The sequence below is a fragment of the Aulonocara stuartgranti genome (genome assembly GCF_965226115.1).
Source record: "Aulonocara stuartgranti genome assembly, chromosome: 16".
Lineage (NCBI taxonomy): Eukaryota > Metazoa > Chordata > Actinopteri > Cichliformes > Cichlidae > Aulonocara > Aulonocara stuartgranti.
In genome coordinates this window covers 3,608,912-3,634,931 of record NC_138952.1, presented here as the reverse complement: position 1 = coordinate 3,634,931, position 26,020 = coordinate 3,608,912, and the positions used below count along the sequence as shown (strand labels likewise).

The 26,020-nt window shown below is 42.0% G+C and overlaps 1 protein-coding gene across 3 annotated transcripts in view; it reads right to left on the bottom strand.

The window, feature by feature from the left end:
* Nucleotides 1-26,020, bottom strand: part of adarb1b (adenosine deaminase RNA specific B1b) — a 128,520-nt gene that overhangs the window by 76,673 nt on the left and 25,827 nt on the right. For all 3 annotated transcript variants that reach the window (XM_082508119.1, XM_082508117.1, XM_082508118.1), the window contains exon 2: nt 4,770-4,819. The gene's annotated coding sequence lies outside the window, so the exon portion shown is untranslated. The remainder of the gene's footprint in view (nt 1-4,769; nt 4,820-26,020) is intronic.

Here is a 26,020-nt window from a genome sequence, read left to right as displayed (position 1 = left end):
TGACATCACGTGACGAACTTTAATATGACAGGAAGCCCTATTCAGACATGAATGGCATAAATGTCTGAAGTAAAGTTTAAACAGTGAATGGCTGCAGAATTAAAGCACTTTGAAATCAGATGATTCTTTCTGATACACCTGTATATTATCCAAGGGGTTCTATTACATGCCACAAGTGTAGAGTCATACCTACAGTGACTATATTTACAATATGTCAGAACCAAATAATAATACCTACCTAATAATTTATCCAAGAGGTATACAGAGCTGCTGTTAAAGTGAAGATATGTAAACACAATCCCGCCATTGTAGCGATAAAAAGTTCAATCATGGTCTAACGCTCTGTCTGGCAGTTTGTGCGGTTTAAAACAGATGTCATTGAAACACTAAGCAGACTGAGTCTGCAGGATTGAATCTACACTATCAGCGACAGCAGCTGCTTATTGCAGATTTGTCTGAATGACTGCACTGTTTTCACATCTGGTCACTGCTTTCCAGCTTCCAAAAAGATGCGGGCTTTGATACCGGACGCTTCGCCGTCGGTGTGGTCAAAGGCGAGGATGGACGGGCAGACAAGTTCAATAACCAGTTACATGCTGGAAAAAAAGAAAACGACAAGCAGCTTAACAGGGTGTCGGTAATAAGTGTGAAAAAAAGCAGCTCCAGATGCGTTCTTCACATATAAAGACGCGTTAATCAAAGCAATCCGGTGCTCTGAACCGCTCTGGCTGCTGGATCACACACAACATATGAGGCATCTGAAGTGAGGCGAGCCAAAACACTGGAACATAATTCTATTAAGAAATAAGGCGATGTTTATTTTATGATACTTTACAATGCTGATGTTGATTTTCACACAGCACACTGTGCTCATCAGCAAAGCATCCTAATCAGCTGCTTTCCAAGAGCAACATCAGAGGGAAATGATTTATGAGGATGAGAATCTGAGATTAGAGGACAGATGATGGAAGGAACTTTGAGGCAGAAGCCAATTTTACACAATCACGTCTCCTCTCTACCAATAAAACTAATACTGTTCCAGCCAGGCTTTCACTTTGACTGAATAACTTGTTCCTTGTGTTTCTCTGGATTTGATTTTTTAGGTAGACACACTTGACAAGCTGCTACGAGTAAAGACATCGGCCCAAAGTACAGTACTGTGCAAGCATCTTGAGCCTCCCCTCATTTCTTTACGTTTTGCTTCCAAAGAAACAGATTTTTTTTTTCCCAACGTGAGCTTGAGAAATTCATTTTGATTTATTTCACTGAATGCATGCAAAATACCAAAGATAAAGCCGTTTAAGAGGCAGCAAAGTGATTCCCAAAGAGCTATTAGCTGAAAATTTGACACTTCCCAGCAGGTTCGCAGTGTCCTAAAAAATGTTGATGAAACTGGATGAGTGGAGGATAAAAGCAGCAGATGAACAGTATTTGAAAGTCATGTCCTTAAGAAAAAGGAAAACATCCAGTAAGGACCTGAGAGTTGCACCTGTTCCTTCAGCTGATCCATCTGCTGTTCACCGAAACCTGATCAGAAAAGGTCTCAGTAGAAGGATGGCTGTCAAGCAGGGAGAAAAGGCTGAAGTGTGTGAATATGAAAAGAAGAATACAGAAGAGAGATATTACAGTGAACACATGCAGCCATCTGTAAAGTACGGTGAAAACTCTGATACGGTTTGGGGCAGCATTTCAGCCTGAGGTGCTGGAGATCAAGACGGATGAAAATATAAACACAGAGAAGTACCGTCAGAATCTACAAAGGGTTTGGCAGCAGATTCACTTTTCAGCACGACAATGATCCCAAATGCAGTAAAAGGACACCCGGATGGAAAAACACAGAGTGGGACACCATCAGTCATGGACTGGCCTCCCCAGAGTCCGGACCTCAGCCCTACCGAAGCAGTGTGTGACCAGAGAACAGAACAAAAGGCAGAAACATGCAGAGGAGAGCTCTGACTGTCCTTCACAGAGGCTGCAGGACTCTTCCTGAACATGCTTAAAGAAATGAGAGAAAGACTCAGACTGTGCTAAAGAATAAAGGCGTTCATATCAAATATTGACTTTCAAGCTCGTTAGAATTTTACAAACAGTTTTTGCCAAACAAAAACAAAAACAGGCCTGTTTGCAAATGTTTCAATAAACAGCTGCGCGTTTTCTCATTTTTCTAGCAAAATATTTAAAATATTTGACTTTTTACATATTAAAAAAGATTTATTGTGGAAACATCGAACTTTGCTTCGAATCCTCAGGAAAAGTTTGATCTGTTTCCTGAGCAACGGAGACCACATCTGCTTTCGGCTTGTTACAGGGTTCCTGTAACTAAAACATGTGGTCATCTAATCTTCTGCATCTGGTCAGCGTCAGACTGGTCAGAAACACGCTGGACAGAAATATATGAGGTGACAGAGGAAGTTGCACAGAGAGATATTGACACAAAGATGCCATGTGACGTGAGACGAGCAGGTGGATGTTGGTTTCGGGAAAACAAACTGGAGTTTGGATCGCTTACACTGCAGCCGGCAGATGTGGTGAAGAATCATACTCGTAATTGGAGTCAGTCAAATCTGAATAAACAGAAACAATTTTCCTATTTTTAGATTCAAAGTGACTTACCGGCCTGTTCCCAATTCCCTCCCTGATACATGGGTCGTGTAGCCCTCCAAATGTGCGCTGCTGCATTGCTTACACATGTATAAAAACGGTGTACTTATGACACCTATGAAATATGTCTAGCCTAGTTCTTTTGGTCATAAAGATTCAATCATCTGAAGGAGTAACCTCGGCAGCACCAGCACAAAGTCTACAGCTGAGCTACCTTTTCTTCTTAAATCTGGTGCTTTGGTCACTGTGCACATCGCCTGCTCGCTGAAAAATACTAAAAAAAATACAGAAATGCTGTCAAATGCTTTTTCACCCAGCAGCATCGCATCACATCGTAGCTGGGTCAGTGTCAGCTATCTCGCCAACACCGCACTAAATATTCATTACTATAATGGCGGTGAGGCACAATACTGCTGGCTGTGTTTCCAATCACAGAAACTACGAGAATGTTACACACACACACACACACACACACACACACACACACACACACACACACACACACACACACACACACACACACACACACACACAGAGAATAAGGCATTGGCTGGAAATTTAGCATTACAAATAATGGAAATTAACAGCAGGTCTGGCTTGCATGTCTGTATGGAAAGGGGCTGTTTTTTAATTAGAAGATGTAAGCAAACAAATATGTGCTTGTGTCGCCAAATGTGCATTGTGTGTCTGTATTCGTGTGTGTGCGTTTGGGGTCGATTCAGATGCGAATGCTTGTCGAGCCGTGAGGTAGATGTTTGCGGTTTAGGAGTGTCTGCTCAGCGGGAGCAGCAGATGACGAAGCCAGACATAGCTGGCCATGATGCTTCATGATTTTCTATACTTTTTTACGCCACCACCTTCACCCTGGGATAAATGAAACAGTCCTTAGGAAGTTCTCTGCAGGGTGCCTTCACCTGAGCCCCGCGGGGGAAGGCCTCATGTTGTGAAACGCGGCGATCAGAGTCTTTTCAAGATGGCCCTCTTCGCTTCCTGACAGTTCCTCCTCGCCGGGCACCCAGCATGAAAATGAAGACTATTTAGGAGGCGCACAAGGAGGACGGTAAATGTCTCCTCTTGTCAATAGCACAGCCCAGGTCGGAGCGATCCCTGGCTCTCAGAGATAACGTATCTATTCAACTTAAGATATCTTGCTTTAAAGACGTGCTCAACCATAAAATAGGCACCAGCAAGAGGCTTATACTGATCAAAACTGGGACAGCAGAGGCCAAGATATCCAAACCTCCAGGTACTAAGTGAAATCAAAATCCAGACTGTGCTGTATATAACATATAAAATATATCAAATAAGTGCCTGCATGCTTTCTAATGACCAGCAGGGGCGTTTTATTGCAAAAGTAAACCAATAAGTGTGTTCACTTGTTTTTATTGTAACAAAAATGAATAAATCAATAATAGTCGTTATAAAAAAATATAAAATAACACTTAAAAATCGAAGCCAAGTTCTTTGAATGATGAGGAAAAAAACAACAACAGCTAAACATCGAACACTGACATGAGTCGGTGTCGTCTTGGTCGCCTAAAGACCCCAACAGTCAACAACGCTGATGACTTTTTAAAATTTGTTTTTACTGCACAGCTGCAACATATACACATATTTGCACGGCTTACAATGAATCAACCTGACGCAGAGGAGCAGGGCTTGTGACATTCAGCTGAAATGGGGGTAAATGGAGGAGATGTAGCAAAGGAAAGGGGGAAGAGTGCAGGATCCCCCGGTACTTGAGCAATTCTAAAAATAGAAACACTGGAGCAGATACACCGAATGGGAAAAAAAGACATGAAAAGGGGAAGAGAAACTGCGAATATCCACTGTGTTGTAAAGCTGAATACCAGGAGTGATGTGTGCTGGCATCATGCGCCGATATAACTGACACCGCTGTTTATGAACTCTGTCTCGTACCGAACACGAAGCCGCTTCATTTCTCACTGACAGGTAATGTTACCCCTCATTTGGCCACCATCACTGGAGGGACTCCAGCTTTGAATGAGTCCTGTAGTCAGCAGATGTCACCTTATATATAATACCGAACGTGTCTCGCATGTTCCAAACAACTTTTTGTTGACTAGATTGTCTCCACAATAGATGACGAGAGCGTAGTGGTACATTTCTACAGCAAAGCACTAAAAAGCTTCTTTTGCTGAACTCACCGTTGTGCAGAGAACTCTGAGGGACAGCAGCTATTTACCACACGCCGAACCTGAAGGAGAAAAAAGAAGATTATTAATAAAATGTGTGACATGTAAAGGTCCTGGACACATTTCTGCTGCATCAGTCTCACACATATCTAAATAGCTATTAAAAATACTGAGATATTACGGTGATGTTGTGTCCAGTTAAAACAAACAGCCCATTTGTCATCGTCGTGTTATGGACTATAGTGTCACGCACAGAGTGTATTACTTCTTAAAGAGAGCTGACGTGACTTCTTCTGAAGAGATGCTGGAAAATCATGCCGGAGCAGAAATGAAACAAATCAAGGTCAAGAATCTCTCCCGGCATCCAGCACAGTCACGGATCACCACGGCATGTGAAGAAACTGCCCGGCCACCATCCCTGACCCCGCCCCGGGCGGCTCGCTCGACTCTGACCAGCAGCGAGACACAGCACAGCAGCAACGAACAAACAGTGGCAAGAAACACGCAACACATCCGAGGAGACTTGTAAACAGGGAGCAGATGCTGAGCCGTTGTCCAATCGCATTAGTAACTGTTAGAGACAGAGAGGTGTCCCGAAAACAACAGGCAGAGTTGACACTAGAAAGGTTAGCATGGACTGAAAGTGAATGGCAGGCTTCTAAATGAATTAAAGTTACTCGTCTCACACTTCCCTGCAAACCTGTCCTTCAACAGTGACAAAGAGCGAAAAGAGCAAATGCCACAAAGTTTAAGAGTCAGTAACACATTTAACGCTGACACCAGGAAAAGTGCATGAGGAATAATGCTCTCACACAAGTTCCATTAAATGTGTGTGTTAAGAGTAACACTGTGGCTGTTAACCCATAATCCACTTTATGAAATCACTGCAATATCATTTATACTTTACATAGTAGGGCTGCACGATTAATCGTTAGAAAATCGCAATCTCGATTCATACTTATGTGCGATCTCATTTCCAAATGACAACGATTAAAAAAAAAAAAGAGAAAAAAAAAAGAAGACGACGACGATTGTACCGCATTTTGATCCGGGACGTAATCTGCATGAAAACAAGCGCTCACTCTTCCTGCTCAACAGATGACAAGGGCGGAGCCTTATACCACGTGATACAGAAGCTGGCTGCTAAAAAAACAACAGAGAAGACATCAGGGATGACGAGAAAGTGACAGGAGAAAATCCGTCCCGGTCAACCACCCAAACATCAATAACGGGAACCTTATACAGCGCTTCCCTATACACGTCGAACTCCCGCAGGCACAAAGAAATTACGGAGGCTATCACTTATCACCTGACCAAAGATATGGCTCCCATCAACTCTGTGCAAAACGAGGGATTTAGGAAAATGATCAACACCCTAGACAAACGCTACACAGTGCCGTCCCGCAACTATTTTTCTATTGTTGCACTACCTGCTCTATACACGCAGCGTCGAGCAACGGTGGAGACGGAATTTCAAGCAGTACAACATTTGCGGCAACGACAAAACGTGAGACATTTGTTGTTTTTATGTTTATTTATTGTTTTTATGTTCAGTCTCAACTGTTACGAAGTTGATGTGCAGTTAATAAGTGCAATAAATATTTATACTGGAAAAGAAAATCGTGAGAGAATCGTGATCTCAATTCTGGGCCAAAAAATCGTGATTCTCATTTTATGCAAAATCGTGCAGCCCTATTACATAGTATATAAATTTGAATAATTGTGAACTCTATAGTTAAAATTACCGGTTACAAATGCAAACCAGCATTTCTTTGTAGCTGGAGCTTCACATTATGAGCATTCATTATAGTCAAATAATGAAGCAGTCGCAGGTACATCAAAATGTTCGTCACCGACTTCGTGTTTTTAATGTGTCTTTAAAACAAGACAGCCATCATTTTTGCATTTTTTGACAGCAGATCAGTTTGAAATATCGCACAAGCGATGGAAGAAGAAGGAGCAGCCTAAGTTAGCTACTAGTGACAATCTGCACATCAGGCTAAACAACTTTCACTGCACACTGTTTGCAGACTAACACCATGTGCATGTGCAGGACCAGACAGCAGCTGCTCAGAGGCTGACGGGACACACCAATTATTAGTTTGTTCCGGTATCCCCAAATTTCTCTGACCTGATGGAATAAAATATATTTGCCGTCACCAGCAAACCCATGTTTACTTATTGTCAAATCAATAACACCCAACAAACCAGTTACACAATGAAACATGAACTATTAGCTGTGCATTTAAAAAAGACTAAAGGGGGCCTCTGGATATCTGGAGTTTTGATCTCCTCCATACCCGCTTCACACCCTGGAGGACGGGGCTGTGGCCCCCCCACACTCCCTAGCAGATCATTACATGGAGAAACCTTTGGAATGCAAGCATGCTGATCCACACAGGTATGCACACATGGGTATTCACAGACGCGGACTAAAGCTTTCTTGGCTGCTACCTCAAAGCACACTGTGCGCTGTCTATCTTGCGTGCTGCACAATATCGTTTATTATTTAGTAAATATTGATATCTATGACTAGCTAGTTTATTGTGATGGTGCTTTGTTTTCTCTATTATTATGTTGCTCTTTGTTGTTTGCTGTCTCCTCTGTTTGTTTGTTTTGTTTGTTTGTTTTTTTTCTCCATACAGGTGACCCAGGAGTTCTTTTTTTTTTTTTCTCTCTCTCTCTTCCCCCCCTTCTCACCGTCTCTTCTCCCCTTTGGTTTTCTTTCTTTCTCTCCCCCTCTTTCTCTCATTCATTCCCCCTGTCCTATTTATTAAAAAAAAAAAGACAAAGGATGAACTGAAGCTCTGCCATCACGTAATGTCGCATACTGCTGTTTCTGATGTCATTTAAAAAAAAAAAAAAAAAAAAAAAAAAAAGACTAGCTGGGTCTGTATTGTGGACCACGTGGTATCTGCTGGGCATACGTGCAACTCAGTCTATGTGTGTCATACTCATATCTGTATTCAACACAGTCGCCAGGATGCATTAAATCTCTCTGAGCTTCCTCAAGGAGCCATCTTCCTCCAAATTACACTCAGTTTCCTCCTCCTAGGTTCTGTGCACCACCACAGACTTCCTTAGTTCAAGAGCTAGAACAAAAGCATAGCATTAGCTGTTTAGGAACTGCAGCATTTTTTATACACGCCCTCGTTTTCAGAAGCTCAAAAGTAATGGGACAAACTACTTTTATATACTCGGATGAAAATCCTTTGCAGACAATGACTGCCTGAGGTTTAAAACCCATGGAAATCATCAAATGCTGTGTTTCCTCCCCTGAGATGCTCTGCCAGGCCTTTACTGCCGCCTTCAGTTGCTGCTTGTTTGTGGGTGTTTTTGTGGGTTTTTGTGCTTTCACTTTTTGTCTTCAGTAACTGAAAAGCCTGCTCTGTTGGGTTGAGATCAGGTGAATGATTTGGTCACTGAAGATTCTCCCTTGAGAAACTCCTCAGTTTTGTAGCATTTGGATGAATCTGTGCAGAGACTACAGCCTCGTAAGTAACGTTTACAGGGAGTGCAGAATTATTAGGCAAGTTGTATTTTTGAGGAATAATTTTATTATTGAACAACAACCATGTTCTCAATGAACCCAAAAAACTCATTAATATCAAAGCTGAATGTTTTTGGAAGTAGTTTTTAGTTTTAGTTTTAGCTATTTTAGGGGGATATCTGTGTGTGCAGGTGACTATTACTGTGCATAATTATTAGGCAACTTAACAAAAAACAAATATATACCCATTTCAATTATTTATTTTTACCAGTGAAACCAATATAACATCTCCACATTCACAAATATACATTTCTGACATTCAAAAACAAAACAAAAACAAATCAGCGACCAATATAGCCACCTTTCTTTGCAAGGACACTCAAAAGCCTGCCATCCATGGATTCTGTCAGTGTTTTGATCTGTTCACCATCAACATTGCGTGCAGCAGCAACCACAGCCTCCCAGACACTGTTCAGAGAGGTGTACTGTTTTCCCTCCTTGTAAATCTCACATTTGATGATGGACCACAGGTTCTCAATGGGGTTCAGATCAGGTGAACAAGGAGGCCATGTCATTAGTTTTTCTTCTTTTATACCCTTTCTTGCCAGCCACGCTGTGGAGTACTTGGACGCGTGTGATGGAGCATTGTCCTGCATGAAAATCATGTTTTTCTTGAAGGATGCAGACTTCTTCCTGTACCACTGCTTGAAGAAGGTGTCTTCCAGAAACTGGCAGTAGGACTGGGAGTTGAGCTTGACTCCATCCTCAACCCGAAAAGGCCCCACAAGCTCATCTTTGATGATACCAGCCCAAACCAGTACTCCACCTCCACCTTGCTGGCGTCTGAGTCGGACTGGAGCTCTCTGCCCTTTACCAATCCAGCCACGGGCCCATCCATCTGGCCCATCAAGACTCACTCTCATTTCATCAGTCCATAAAACCTTAGAAAACCAGTCTTGAGATATTTCTTGGCCCAGTCTTGACACTTCAGCTTGTGTGTCTTGTTCAGTGGTGGTCGTCTTTCAGCCTTTCTTACCTTGGCCATGTCTCTGAGTATTGCACACCTTGTGCTTTTGGGCACTCCAGTGATGTTGCAGCTCTGAAATATGGCCAAACTGGTGGCAAGTGGCATCTTGGCAGCTGCACGCTTGACTTTTCTCAGTTCATGGGCAGTTATTTTGCGCCTTGGTTTTTCCACACGCTTCTTGCGACCCTGTTGACTATTTTGAATGAAACGCTTGATTGTTCGATGATCACGCTTCAGAAGCTTTGCAATTTTGAGACTGCTGCATCCCTCTGCAAGATATCTCACTATTTTTGACTTTTCTGAGCCTGTCAAGTCCTTCTTTTGACCCATTTTGCCAAAGGAAAGGATGTTGCCTAATAATTATGCACACCTGATATAGGGTGTTGATGTCATTAGACCACACCCCTTCTCATTACAGAGATGCACATCACCTAATATGCTTAATTGGTAGTAGGCTTTCGAGCCTATACAGCTTGGAGTAAGACAACATGCACGAAGAGGATGATGTGGACAAAATACTCATTTGCCTAATAATTCTGCACTCCCTGTATTTACGAAGGGCCTGACACAGACCAGTGGTCACATTAAATAATATTAAATGCCATTAAAACAGCACATAAACAAGTTAAAATACAGAATAAATTAGACCAGTAAAATTATCAACAAAAAGGTTTTGAGTCCAGAGAGTTCGCTGTAACTGTAACACCCATCTTCAATCCGTGTACACTTTAGTATTCATCCCGCTGCTCCAATCACCAGTCACATCATCAATAAACATGTGGTGTCCCGGTTCCGCTGCAAAGCCGTGCATGACCATGCTGTAACATTTCCTTCACCGTATTTGATGGATAATGTGTTAAGCTTTGGATCAGGAGCTTTTCCACCCCACAAACTGCAGAACTTTCTATCTAGGAGAAAACAAGCGATCAACAAAAAATATGGTCTTACATATTTAATTCTCCATTTCACACGCCTCGTGAAATATTGGGTTGACGCTCAAGTCCCTGAAGGTCAGTGAAATACATTCTTCTCTATAACGAAATCAAACACCACGCCATTCTATGTCATGCCTATTCAATACACCCTGAATCAAATACTCCTCGTGCTCTCCATATTTACAAAAACACGTCTAACTTCTATCTGGTCCTCAGGACCCCGTATTGATTTATCCTAAGTAAAGCTGACTGTTACAAATGAATGGCCTCGGCAGAATTTAGTGATCCCAAAACGTCAATACATGAGTAATGTCTGGGTCACCGTCGCATTGCATTGACTAATATTACCCACCATGTACACTCCATCCTTGGTTTCGTGCAATACAAATACAGTAAAATGCGCAGTAAGAAAAAACAAACACTGCATATCAAACTGGAGAATCTACGAAGTGTGTGTATAACAGCTTTGGTTTCTTTTTGTTAACACAGTGTAAGATTTGTTACATAAGCTGTGAGTCACCTTGTGTTTCCTCCCTCTTGTGTCTTATGACCGAGTATCACAACAGAGGAGGAGCAGAGGCTACACTAGCCATCGTGCCGCCTAGTCTCTCAGGGGGCGAGTGTATGCTACCGCTAATTTAGCAGCAGCAAATGCATCAATTTGAGTTTAAGAATATTCAGCTCCTGCTACTATCTGCTCTGGGGATTCTGCCTTGCCTCCTCCGCTAACTATCATGAGCAGAAGAGGAAAAAAAGATGTGAGGCTCATGGTGACAGCACGGAGAACGCTGCTGGCTCTTGAACTGTGAGAATGTCTGAAATGAAACAATGCTTTAAGAAAGTGAAATCTCAGAGAAATGGAGGGTGATAACTTGAAATGACCCCTTCTCCCCACTAGCAGAAGCAAAGATGTGCAGCTAGGTCTCCAACAAACACGGCTCCTGATTCAGTGTTTTTTCTCTCTTCCTTGCATAGACTCTGCACTCTTAGTGATTACAGCTGTACTTTCCACATGAGCAGCCAGAAACAGAGGCAGATGTTACTCGAGATAAACCAAAGACAGGAACTGGTATGCAATTTAACGTTAACGAATCACGAACGACATCGGCAGGTTGCTGATTCCTAAATGCGTTTTACATATCATACGGCTTAATTTGTGAAACAAACAAAGGCTTTTCAAGTGCCAACTGCTGTTAATGAAGCCTTCTGTACGCTAATCCAAACTTTGAACACAGTCCAATTAACCCCGATTCCACACTGAGAAAAAGTTCACTTGTATTTTAACATCACATTTACCAGAGGGCAAGACGCTCAAATCGGTGCTCAGTGATCTGTTTCTTCCTTTCAGTTAGAGAAGAGAGAGTCGCTGCCATGCACAAGAAAAGTGTAATAATATAATATTAATTCATCAGCGGGTTCACTAGTCATTTTAAAAACATTTGCATTCTCACTTCAGACCAAATTGCAACCTCTGGGGCTGAAAAATGAAGCCAAAGATTAAGTGCCAGAAACTGCAGCTTCTCGAAGCAAATCAATCCCCACAGAGACCCGAGTTCAAATCCCCGACTTGACAGCAGAAATAAACATGTTTGCAGACTGGTACGAAAACTGCTTTGGTTGTCAACACAGTAGCTAACTGGGGGGATGCTTTACCGTGAAGTCTACAGTTTACGAGCATACTCTGGATTGACATAAATGCCACGTGTGTCTTATGCTTATTAGCCACGTGGACTGATTGGAATTCCAGAAACCACCAATAACTCCACGACACCGCTATCTTACAGCACCAACACATAAACGCCATTCATGCTTAAGATTGGTTGTTTATTTTATTCCATTGCACTCACACTCCATTACATAATCCAACTACGGAAAACACCCCACCCGTGCAACCCTTTCCCAACAGCGTCAGTGAGCGAGCTGTGAAGCAGCCTCCAGCTTCGATCATTGATGAGGAACAATGGAAGTTGGGAAACGTCTTTTAATTACATAACCTCTCTCATTGACCTCCGTGTGACATTTACTACCCACGATTCAGAAGCATCTGTAAGAGTTACCACTGGGTGGAAGCAGGTCAAAGTGACATAGTGGATAATGCTATGTAGGTGATAGATGACTGCAGCAAACTTCAGCGCGCTTCAGCATCATTATGCAGATGGTGTGACAGCTGACGGTTTTTTGAGGCTGTTTGCTGCCAAAAAGCCTTCACTTTTAAAGCTGAAGTCAGGGATTAGGATGAAAGTCACATACGAGGGAAGTGTGTGAGGGGGGAGTGAATGACTCACTCTCAAATACTCCAAATGCTGCTGCAAAGGTATCTTTGGGGAATTAGCATCTTGTCTCTCCTGTGGAGCTGCTCAGCGGACCATCGCAGATGGCTTTAAATGTTAGTTGCTGAGTCCGTGTGAAGGTGGGTATACGCGGTCAGCAAATCCACCCTGGTTAATAAATTATTTTAAGCTACGTGCAGCAGCATAAACCTTTCCACCCTTTGAATTAAAGAGGTGATCAAAGCTGCCCTGCTAATGTCAAAATATGACATGAAGAAACAACTGATGCAACACAGGGTTTCATATTTGACACATCAAGTCGAGTGTCACAATGAAATAAAGAACAACAAAGCACAGAGTCGAATCTTCCTTTTACAAAAATAAACTTCATGTCTTCCTAAAAACAGAACCAGTGTGTCCAAAGCTCTCCAGTGCCTATCTTATTTCCTTGTCCCGCCCAAATCTCTGCCCACATCCTTTCTTTTCCCCCAACCATCTGTTTTTCTTGCTTGCTCAGAGAAAAAATGCCTTTTTTGACACCTCTGACAGCTTTGTGCATCTTGCCAGCATTCAAAGCGCCAAAACATCTCAGCCTAAACCCCACAAGACGCTACAGCAGGTTCAGTTTCGACTGATTCTCAGCAAAAGTAAAGAAATTGTAATTAAGCCCAAAACTCAAACAAATTCTTTAAATATTACTAATGCAAATAAAGTCAGCATCTGAGGATTACATAAACAAATTCATTAACTGATAAGGAAGTAAAACAATCCAATTTTATGAACACCATAAATGAATCTCATTTCACTTAATCAAAATCAAACAGGCGATCTGTCAACGCACAGCTAACTGATCTGACCGCTGCATTTCCCCATCTCTGACTCAACCATTGCACCAAGGGGTATACCACAAAATAAATGAGACACTCTTGACATTTCAACAGAGGACAAAAATACAAATACTTCATAAATAATAGTCACCTCATCAAGAGAAATTATGCCTGAGAGCCACTTTTACATAACCCAGCGTGGCACGGCTTACGCACAATGTACTGTAGCAATGTGCAGACACACCATCAGTCTGATTAACCCTTTGGCTTGTAATGTAAATTATTCAGAGCCACACATTAGAATGGAAGCAACGCGCTGTTGTACTAAAAGAGGTCAGTGCTGTTTGACTGAGCACATTACTTACATTTTGACCTGCGGCGTCTCCGACAGCAACAGTGATTGCGCGTGTTTGCATCCATATATGTTTTACACATATTAGCTGCTCAAGGCATTAACAAAATGTATGTAATCTGCTCTTAGCTCTTCATCTGGACATCAGTAGTTAGTTATGCACAGTGACTTTAGCCCTGTAGTCATTTCAGAGTGTTTAAGCCTTAATTCTGTTACACTATAAGCAGTTGGTATGAACACATAGTAACTCAAATTTACAATAAAAAAATAAGAGTCCTATAATCTGCCATAGTGTAATACATCCAAATTAATTTGAAGATATCTTTATGAAGGTGAATATGCGGAATTTTCAGGCAAAGGATAAGATTTCTGGTACCTGGAGCTTTCTGGTTTATTCTGTTGTAGCAGTGTTGGCCAATCATATTGGGGCCTGCTTTGATTGCATGCAGGTAAATCATCCATGTGGACAGTAAAAAAGGGATTGCATCTGCAGAAATGGAATCTCACATCAACTACTGTCTAATAGTGATTTAGCTTTTATTTGCTCTTCAAAATTTATCTGCACTCGTACTAATCTCCAGACGCAACAGGAAGTCCTGGCCTGGATATGTGCTGACTGTACTGGAAACCCAAAAGCACTGTCCCCAAAGGCTAAGTCAGCAGATCAGAGGATGGACTGTTTCAGAAGAAATTATTATTATTATTTTTGTGCTTTAGGTGTCGTGGTCAGATCAGTCAGGTTAATATAATGGCAACATTCAGAAGAAGCCAGCCATGTCAGTGATCACCAGAACCTATGGCCGCAGCATCTTTTTTACCATTTCGAAGCATCAGTGTCACAGGGCTCTTACAGATGGCGAGATAAGCAGCTCCACAACAGCTACAAAGGTCTCTGAATCGCAAACAGGGCCCGCCACGTGACTCTAACACTGTAGGAACCAGTGCAGGATGAGAAAGGAGAGCTCTGGATCATTAAGAACAGTTCCCATAGGAAAGTACAACTTTTCCAGCTAGACATCATCCTCAGATTCACCTCTGCTAAGACAGCGATCACGGACTATTCTGTGTGAGGAGGGAAAGGAGACTGCCCGAGTGAAGAAGGAGTCGCACACAAAGCTTGCAAATGTACCGAAGGACAGTAAGGGCAATCATCCATCATATGGAAGTCAGCTGAAAGGCTTCAGGAGACCATTAACTCCGCATTTCCTAAAGTACCTAGGAATCCCTGGCTTCGGGCTCAGAAAGGTGCTTAAGGCTGTGGCAGATGAGGCAGAAGAAGGAAGCTTCTAGCACTGGTACAGAAGGAAGGACAGGACACAGAGGTAAATACAAGAGCCCTAAAGTCTGTAGTGGGGAAACATGCCGAGAACTGTTCCACCACCTTGGGCTGTTCAGAGATGAAAGGAGTAAAATACAGGTTGACGGGTGGGCTCCTGGCTGACTACTGTACATCACACAGCAAAACCTAGTAACTGGCTAACCTGTAGGGGTCTTTTGTTTTGTTTTTTTGTTACTCAGACCAAATAGTTCCATTTAGCTGCTTGGTACTACAGAGTTTTGACCTCAGTACATAATAATGAAGTATTTCCACTATAAAACCTACAGTTTCCATAAAGCTGCGATGACTTTGAAGTTTGGCTGGCGTGTGAGTGCGGTGAACAAACCGCTTTGCTTGACATACAGCTTTATGGGGAGTAAAACCCACATCAGTCCACTATGCAGTTAAGCTGATGAGAGACAACAGAGACAGTGCTGGTCAGTGATTCAGCAATGAGTGCTGGTGATTCAGTCGCTTAAAGGAGAATGTCACCCGTTTAAGAAAAATATGTTTCCTTCAGCTTCTCCAGAAACTGGAGGAAGTTATTGGAGCATGTCCAATAACTTCTTACCTCAGATACGTATGCGTCATGCTCCAATTTCAGTGCAACATCAGTCAAAGACGTGACATCAGGAAAATGAACGCCTTACATGAAGCTGATGAGAGACAACAGAGACAGTGCTGGTCAGCGGTGAAGCCGAAGCCCAAAACATCTTGCAACAGCCTGTTTATGCATCTCTGCCACAAAAATCAACAGCTTCTGTGAGGTCCAGTTTGACTTGGATTCTTACAGACTCCTGCATGTTGGAGCTCTTCCCATCAAATGCTTTTGAGCTAAATACCACAGCAACACCCCATTACACTCGCTGCTCGTTTAAAACTTTCACTGTGAGATTTAACTCAAATGTGTTCTGACTGGAAGTCAACAAGTGTACACCTGGCATACACCACAGATGGGTTGAGTTAGCCAGCATCCTCTGTGGCCTGCAGGGTTTAGCGCTCGCTCTTCCTGTGCTCGTGCCACATGTAAACACACACAAACAAGGTCCTGAAGCAAATCAAGTGCAAATCACACCAGTCACCTGATGGAATTATGACTCTGTCTGGCAATATGTTAAGTCTACAGGTCAGAAACTTAACATTTATGTAACATTAAGAATGACTTACTGACTCACTAATCTTTTTAAAGTCTTTCCTCCAAAAGGAAAACATCTGATTACCTCCCCCAAGTTCTGTCACCTCACTATATATCAACAAAGACGTGGTTTGGTGACCATTAGAACCGTTTCTGGCTTTTTCCAAAGGCAGGTGCATCAGCAGAGACCACCCTCACTAACTTCAGAAACCAGCCCAAATCTAGTCATTTTGTTCTATAAGCAGGCCTGAAATATGACAGAATATATAATCATACTCCAAGCTGCAAAGAGTTAAAGCGTGCACAATACCAACATGTAAAATGTTCAAGGGCCAACACCCCTTTAAAGGGCTTTTATTTGGACACATTTTCCTTCAGAGTCATCATTTTTTCCAGAGGACACAACTCCCAGAACATAATATCACTCTGACAACCCATCAAAAAGTGTTCACAATGATATGTGGCAGCAGTGGACCGACTACCTCGGGATGGATGCTTGCTGAGTATACTCTGTGCAGAACAGGTGAGCTAACCTAAAAAAATGAAGTCAACAGGATGCTATCCAAAGTGGGGGTGGAAACCGTTCCCCTGAGTTTTCATAAAAAGAAAAGGTATGAGGAGAGACTTATCGTAAGCAGTAAGCGCTCCATGCAGGAGAATGCGGTAAATAAGGCTTCCATAATGCATTCAAGCTGTAAAAGTAATTAGTCTCTTTATTTTCTTTCTGCAATACTTTCTCGCCGAGCGCACCTAGTGCCTGCTTTTGCACAATTCTACACAAATCCATGAAATGAGGAACATGTTTAAGCAACCGAGTGCAGGAATTATTGATGTCATACAGTGTGAAGATCTGAGCGCATCTACGGCTGTGAACACGACCTCAACATCATGCAGAAATTCTATTTTTATTCCCCCCCACACATACATCAACTTGAATGAGACGGGAAGTTATTTTCATTGTACTAAATTGCAAATGCACAGCAACAACGTTTCTGCAGATGTTTAACTTCCAGCTTCAGCTGGAATTGAAGGATTTACCAAAGTTATATGAAAGCATAAATGTTAATAAGCAGGGGGCCTAGTTCGGGGTGGGCTCTCCCATCAGACGAGACAACTTGATAAGATGTAGACAGAAAATCTGTTGGGAAAAAAAATCTTTTCACGATGGAAACTATTCCCCAAACAAGATCTGAGTACAGATGTGTGACGTTTCAAGGAAAACCTAAAGCAAACCCTGTTCTACGAAACGGCACGATAGCGACAATCCATTCACCACATCAATCCAACCCTCAATTGGAAAATTCCAGTCAACACTGGTGCGGCACACTCACAACAGAGTGTAAATTAGTGGTTCTCAAACTGGGCTATGGTTCCCCCTGAGGGGATGCACAGCCGTTGAAGGGAGGGTATACACGTTAGGGTGAGATGATTCATAAAGAAATGAATCAAACAAACCCATTCAGACACGCAATGCCATCAAGACACATAAATTTGTTAATGGATAATAAAATTTTAGTCTCCACCTGCTAATACATGACTATTTTACGTACAGTGGATGGCGTTGGAATGAATCTGATTATAGCCACTTTAAGTCAAATCTAATTAAACCTTTATTAGAATAAAACCTTAATGTCTTATTGTGGATTTAACTGTTGCAAACCAACTGAATGATTATTCTGATTATAAAATGTTTGTTCACATATTTAGGGCACTGAGAGGAAACTGAATCATCTGCACAGCCTTACAGCATGGAGAATGGTGCCAACTGAACATATGGAAACTAGTAAGAGGGAAAGAACGGGGAGATGTGTTGTGGCCCGGCTATAGTGACGCATGTCTGGGAGACTATTTTGAAACAGCTTCCATTTACAACTCAACCCCACCCTTGCTTTTCCTGCCAGCCACGCAGGCCACCCGTTAGTGTCACAGACTCTCTCAACTGGGGTCCTGCACCCAGTCAACAACACAGTCTTTGTACTCACAGCTTACAACATTTTCCATCTGAGAAAGCCAGATTATAATGTGTGTGTATATAAGCTGCCCATGAGGCAAGCCAAATGTGATAGTATTTAATGATGCATGTGCTGCGTAAAAGTCACTGATTTCTTTATGTGTTGTTAGGAAAATGGGATTTATTCACACGTGCAAACATACATGAAAGGTATGGTATGACCACCTTTATTCTTCAGCACAGCCTGAACTCTCTGAGGCAGCTTTTACAGAAATTCCTTTAAGACGTCTTCAGGAATAGTTCTGCAGAGTTCTTCAAGAAGCTTCAAAGTTCTCTGTCAAGATGATCCCACGCCGTTTCAGTCATGTTGAGGTCCAGGCTCTGAGGAGACCAGTACACGACTGATAGTGTTTCACTGTGTGTCTTTTACAAGACCCCAACACCACTGTCCATAATGCAGTCAAACCCTGACAGAGCTCCACCGTTCTTGTGTAATTTGGCATATCGCAACCTTTTCTCCCTGTTTCCCTTCCTTAAAATTTGCTTCATGACAGACATCCTTCCACTGAGAGCATTTCTGGTGAGGCTTTAGAGAACGGCAGATGTTTCAGCCACAGGGTCAGATGCATCTCTCAGATCCTGTGGGTCTTTGCTGGATTTTTTCCATTTTTGTTAAAGACACGACATTCAAATACTGTTCATCTGCTGTAGATAGTGCTTAGCCCTCACATTTCTTCTTTCGTCCAGTTTCCTTACAAATTTTAAGGACACACTACCAGTGTAAAAAAAACACTGTTTTCTGCCTTACAAGCTTTTTTCATAGTTTCAGCTAAATAAATATATTTTGTGGGTGCTAGTGCATAAAGATAACATTTTAAATCAATTGTTTCTGTTAACAGAAAGTGGTCAGGTAAAAGGATTGGGACTGAAAATGGGCAAAAAGGGAGCCAATATCCAAAGAAAACCTTTAACTTATATATACTTATATTACAATATCTTGGAAGTGAAATATGAAAAATGAGGAGTGATTCAGGACTAGCACAGCACTGTCTGTTAACTCAAAATAAAAATATGAATCTGCACAGAGATGAAGCTCTGACAGATTTAAGTCGGGCGATGTTTTATGTGTGTCCGTGTCAACTTTCCGACCTTGCCAAGATAATTCTCTTAAAGCAAGTGTAATACTGCGGGTTCTCCTGATCCGTTCGCTTCTTCTCCTCTCATCTCTTCTTTTCTCATTCATTTGATGTGCTTCCCCTGTAATCTTCCCAGGGCTGTCGACCTCACCGAGACACAGAGGACACGCTCAGTCATTCAGCCATAGCTTCTCATTCACACAGCAGAAAACGCTTTTCTTGTTCAGTGTGCTTAAGTGTTTGCCTCCGTCTCCACGTGTGTGTGTGTGTGTGTGTGTGTGTGTGTGTGTGTGTGTGTGTGTGTGTGTGTGTGTGTGTGTGCATTTTTCAACAGTTTAATTTGGCTGCGTGATATCAGAGTCGCCAGCTGCACAGGGAAAAGTTTCTACATCCAGTCCACTGTGTACTGAATTACAATTCTGCAACCAAGTGCCATACTCTACTCGGCTCTATTTTGTTACCCATGAATGGGAACTCAGTGATTCAGCAATGAGTGCTGGTGATTCAGTCGCTTAAAGGAGAATGTCACCCGTTTAAGAAAAATATGTTTCCTTCAGCTTCTCCAGAAACTGGAGGAAGTTATTGGAGCATGTCCAATAACTTCTTACCTCAGATACGTATGCGTCATGCTCCAATTTCAGTGCAACATCAGTCAAAGACGTGACATCAGGAAAATGAACGCCTTACATGAAGGTCTCCACCCAGGAACTTAAGTGATACCTACTTTTTTTAAACGTCTTTTAAAGTTGTACTTCTATACTGTGTGCACAGACACAATCTCTTCACATCACTGACATAACGTTTATTTTTAGATTGTTTATTCCATATTTTGCATCCTTACAACGTCTGAACTGCCAAACGTGTGAGACAAAGCCCCTTCTGTGTGTGTCATTCCCTAGCTGCTGCATTTTTCTGTTTGCTTGTTGTTTTGGTTCATGTACCATATGTTCACTTATTTTCATCTCCTAACAAGAAATGTAGTTGAAAGCCGATAAAAATTGGTGGATGTTTGTGTTTTCTTAAAACAATCTGATATTTTTTTAGTAATCTGGAGAAACTCAAGATCCCAGTTTATTTTGGCACCTGTATGTCTGATTATGACATGAAACAGGCCAAAGATACCTGAGCTGTTTGTTACCTGACACAACAAACGAGAGTTTACATACAAGAAAAGCAGACATGCAATCATTGGTTAAATCCAAAGACTACCAGGGAAGCCTTGGATCAGAGAGGTCAGTGAGTAATTATTCTCCTAGAATAAAACACTGCTGCAGAGAAGCATTAAAAAGAAGGAACTTTACTCCATTACTGAAGCTCTTATGCAAGCAATGTGCATCATAGTATAAAAAGAAATGCTGAGAAAGAGCTTTCCTGTGGCGTAAGAGTGTTTCAGACCTATTATGGCCACGGGCTTTTATAAATTCTAAGATGCGATGATAAAAACCATCACTCCTCCAAGTGCTTTCAAAGTCCACTCAGCCATGTCTGAGATATCACTTGTGACACCCAGATCAACAATGGAGAACGCCCTGGGCCAATCGGAGTAATTGTGGAAATGCCAGGATAGAGTTGTTTAAAAAAAAGTTTAAAAAAAAAAACACCAGCTCGTTTTACATTTTACCAGAAAATTGAAAAAACAACAACATTAGAAATGGAAAAGGGAAGGTAAAAGTTGTGGCATAGTGGAGCAAATGAGACCAGTGGCAAGTGACTAATCCCTCAGAGGGGAAATAAACCACCACAACACAACACATTATTTGTCATTAATGTCCAGCAGTCACACTCAAGGCATCCTCCCCAGCTGTGGGATTGTGACAGGGACAACCATTCATCTGGAAGTACACTCCACCAATGTGTAGTGCCTTGAGTGCAAACACATGCATGATAATTAAGTCAATTAATATCAATTAGTGAAACACACTGTACACCCTCAGCTAGGAGACGGTCACGTAGAGAACTTTGATTTGTACCTCAAAGCAGCACTTCTGTTCATATATTCACTAAAAGAACATCAATAATATGGTCTTTAAGGATATCGTCAAGCTGAAACTGTTCCGATCAAACCGCAGATCTGCGTGAGATGAGTCTATAAGCTCCGTTTGGGTAAATGAAATAAAGCCACATTTGGCTTCCTGTCCTTTCTACCTGAACCATTACCTGACAGGCCAAGTTAGTCTTTCTAATCCAAAGACACACACCAGACTGAACTTAGCCTAAAATTTAAAACTGATTAAATAAGATCTAAATAACAGCAGAATATTAAAACATTTACTCCAAAAACATCAACAGATACAGCTTCTTTCAGCTGCTCCCTTATTTACACTCAGTGTTGACTGTGTATGCTTGAGAACCCTTATTAATGCAACCCTCAAGGACCTTTCAGGTAAAAGCAAATGTGTAAACCGCCATACCACAGAGCCGCTAAAAGCTAGAAAATTATTAGCATTCGAATCTTTATTTTGTCCACTTCATGACACTTTCAAACACCTGCAGAGCAGGGCATCATTTAAGTAGGCAAAGGCAGAAACTTTACAGAAGAGCTGCTGTTTTATGAGTTTTGATCACAGAAAATTTTTATTCCAGTTACTGTACTTTGACCACCTTCTTGACTACTCGAAATAAACTTACTCCTGGGACACATTTAAAATATTTGTAAGATTTTCCAATGCATCTGCGCTTCATAACATGAACCCTCCCTTTGTTGCTGGGGGGATTCCCTTAATGCACTGGGTATTTCTTCTTCAGTCACCTTTCTCACTCACTATGTGTTAATAGACCTTACTGTATTAAATCGTACTTGTTATTAATCTCTGTCTCTCTTCCACAGCATGGCTTTTATCCTGTCTTCCTTCTCTCACCCCAACCAGTCGCAGCAGATGGCCCCGCCCCTCCCTGAGCCTGGTTCTGCCGGAGGTTTTGTTCCTGTTAAAAGGGAGTTTTTCCTTCCCACTGTCACCAAAGTGCTTGCTCATAGGGGGTCATATGAATGTTGGGTTTTTCTCTGTGTGTATTATTGTAGGGTCTACCTTACAATATAAAGCACCTTGAGGCGACTCTTGCTGTGATTTGGTGCTGTATAAATAACATAAAATAAATTAATTGAATTAACATCAGTCTTTCTGTTCGGTCGATCGGTCAATCAGCCGTGTTTTAGAACATTTATGAAAAATCTGACATTAAAAATGTTCTGAGCTAGTCTATCAGCAGATGCATCACCCGCGCAGCCCAAAAAGCACGCTACAAGGCCTAAATGTATAATTATCCATCACTTCTCACTAAGACACATAAATATTGTCCTGGACTTTTTAGATTGGTTGCTCTGGCACAAATAAATAAATAAATAGATACATTTTTCAACAAGAACTTGATTTTAGTAAAATACTATTCTTTGGCTACATAATGAAACAATGATGCAGTTTTTTTTATCGTGCTTTTAATTTGTGTTAGATGCAGTGCATAAGGTCTGAAGGGTGGAGGATTTAATGATAAACTATGAAAAGCTAATTTAACACACTGCATGTTGTTAATGTGTTAAACTATAATAAACAGATGCATAAATGGGGGTTCAAAGACAGCCCATTCTGTATGCCACTTGTATACTGGGATCCAGATGAGCAGCATCAGTAGCTGCCAGCAGCTTGCCGAGTGATTTATGGCCTGACCTGGACTTAAAATAAAACAGGTGTTCTTCATATACGAGTGGATCTTCTTCATGTGTTTGCAGTCTCAGTCCCACCACAGGCACAGCCAACCAATCAGCTCTACAAGTCCTCAGCTTCATTTTTTCCCCGTGCAAAAATAAATCAAACCAAGGGTGAAATGGAACAAATTTCCAGACACGTTGACTGATTCAGGCAAAAGTCAAAACTCCCCTGGCATCATGTGCCACATCCAGGGAGCAAAAAAGGCTGCTCGTGTCCTACCAGTGGTAACACTGCCAGTCTAGTGACATTGAGCTTCCTGTAAAAGATGCTTCAAGGACAGAAAAATGGCACTCTCCTGACCAGAGATGGTAGGCCACAACTCTCTGATTCATCGGCTGGCATGCATGTAATCAATTTATAGGGAGTAACCAGCTCACTGATGACTAAGGACATATAACTGTCGCTGAGCAATCAATCAAAAGCTTTTGTCTTGAAGTTTATGATGACTCCACTGAAAGGTTTGTGCCTGACAGCGGTGGCAGAGTGGAGAAGCGCAGGCACAGCTCATTGGCTGACTAACCACAATCCCATTTATCTCAGCAACACAGCAATCAAACATCAGGCTCATAAATCATAAAAGCTGTCATCATTGTCTCTGCTCCTGTTAGCTGTCCGTAGACTGTAAACAAATGGAGAGAAAATTAATATCATAGGAGTCGTTCACTGTGCGCATGAATCAGGCCTCAGCCTGCAACACTGAGAGGAATATTTCAAGCAGACTACACCTATGTAAGACATGGCGAAGGTCGTGTTACGTGACCAAAACCTGTGTTGACCTTGTCTTAGAACAACACACATTTGTTAATTTCCACAGTTTCATGGTATGTTACTGTGAAGGCACTGGGTGCACTTAAAAATAAACTAAAATAAAATGATGTACTGTGTAGAATCTGTTTCTCTGAGCCTGCTATAAGCTGAGAAGGGAATATGAAGTTTTTCACTGCAGCACTCTGCCTGCATGTTAATAGCTTGGAGAAACACCTTCAGCAGCAGTTAGTTGAAGTAATCAGCTGATGATGACTGGAAGTTTCCAACGCAGCCATTCTGCTGTCGGTTTGCTGGTGATCTTTTCCTGCTGCGTGACCCTTTTTGGACCAACCAGACAGCCTCACATTTGACTCTAGAATATTTTGGTATACAGAGGAGTTCATGGTCCATTCAATGACTGCAAAGGGCCCGAGATCCTGTGGCTGTAAAACAAGCCTAAAGCATAATCTCTCCACCGCTGTGCTTCACAGTTGGTATGAGGTGGTTGGTTGTTGCCAAAGGTGATGCTGTGAAATATGCTCCAGAGACCAAAATGTGCTTTTATAGAGGTGGTCACATGTGTAGATGATAAGATAAGATAAGATAAGATAAGATAAGATAACCTTTATTAGTCCCACACGTGGGAAATTTGTTTTGTCACAGCAGGAAGTGGACAGTGCAAAAGTTATGACGCAAAAATTAGAATACAATAAGAATAAATACAGTACACAGCTGTACAGAATAGAATAAAATAATATACTATATACAGTAGAATAAAATAGAATAAAAATATACAATAAGATAAAAATAGAATACGAATGCTATATACAACTGAGTAAAAATACAACGATGCCAGAAAAGATTATTGCACTTAGTGTTATTGCTGCGAAATCTCTCCGTCCCACACCGTGGGTGCCGCAGTCTCCCACTGAAGGAGCTGCTCAGTGCTGTCACAGTCTGCTGCATGGGGTGGGAGACGTTGTCCAACAGGGATGACAGCTTAGCCACCATTCTCCTGTCACTCACCACCTCCACTGGGTCCAGAGGGCATCCTAGAACAGAGCTGGCCCTTCGGATCACCCTGTTCAGTCTCTTCCTGTCCCCAGCAGAGATGCTGCCGCCCCAGCAGACCACACCATAAAAGATAGCAGAAGCCACCACAGAGTCATAGAAGGTCTTCAGGAGTGGGCCCTCCACCCCAAACGACCTGAGTCTCCGCAGCAGGTACAGCCTGCTCTGCCCTTTCCTGTAGAGGGCGTCTGAGTTATGAGTCCAGTCCAGTCTGTTGTTCAGATGAACACCAAGGTACCTGTAGCTGTCCACAGCCTCAATGTCAGTGGTTGCAGTGGAGAATGCTTGTGCCTGCGGAAGTCTACCACCAGCTCCTTGGTTTTACTGGCATTGATCTGGAGGTAGTTCAGCTGGCACCAGTCCACAAAGTCTTGAGTCAGTCCTCTGTACTCCTTGTCGTCCCCATCAGTGATGAGGCCGACTATTGCAGAGTCATCAGAGAACTTCTGCAGGAAGCACTGGGTGGAATTGTGGGAGAAGTCTGCAGTGTAGATGGTGAAGAGGAACGGAGCCAGAACCGTTCCCTGTGGGGCCCCCGTACTGCAGACGACCCTGTCCGACACACAGCCCTGAGTCCTCACATACTGTGGTCGGTCGGTGAGGTAGTCCAAAATCCAGGTAGTGAGGTGATGGTCCACTCCAGAGTTCTCCAGGCAATTACATGCATTTGACTAGCAGCACCTGGCTGCTACTTACACTCTTAACCCCTCTGGAAGCAGTAAGGATGCACTTAGTTTTTCATAAACTGGCTTCGTCTTTCTTAAACAAATACTGACACAGTGTATCACGTGTGTTGCTGTTTATGATCTAACAAGATGATGTTAAAACCTTAGATTTAATTTCTTTCCTTTGACTGTAAATACAGCATGTTAAACACATAGTAAGTAATAACTAGCTAATTCCTAAACACATCAACTTCTTTGTTTTCTTTCAATCATTTTCTTTTCTCTATTTGTCTCATTATACTGAGTAGTATGTGATATACCTTCAGCAGGCTTGTTCACACATGACCACTTGTTGTTGTCATTCGTTGTATTGTTAGTAAGTATGGTACAATTAGCACTTTAAGTCATGTTGAAAATAAAAATCCTGGTTTTTATTGCAGGCTTAATCTCAGACTTAACTCTTAGTAACTATTGGCTGTGTTAATATGTAATGTTTTGTACTTGATCGTCTGCTCATCTTCAATTTAAAGTTCCCATAGATTAAATTCTCAAACAGCTAAATACACCAATGTGGGTCATAATGTTTCTTAAAGCAACTTCTTTTTTTTAAAAGAAAATACCCTTACATGACGAGA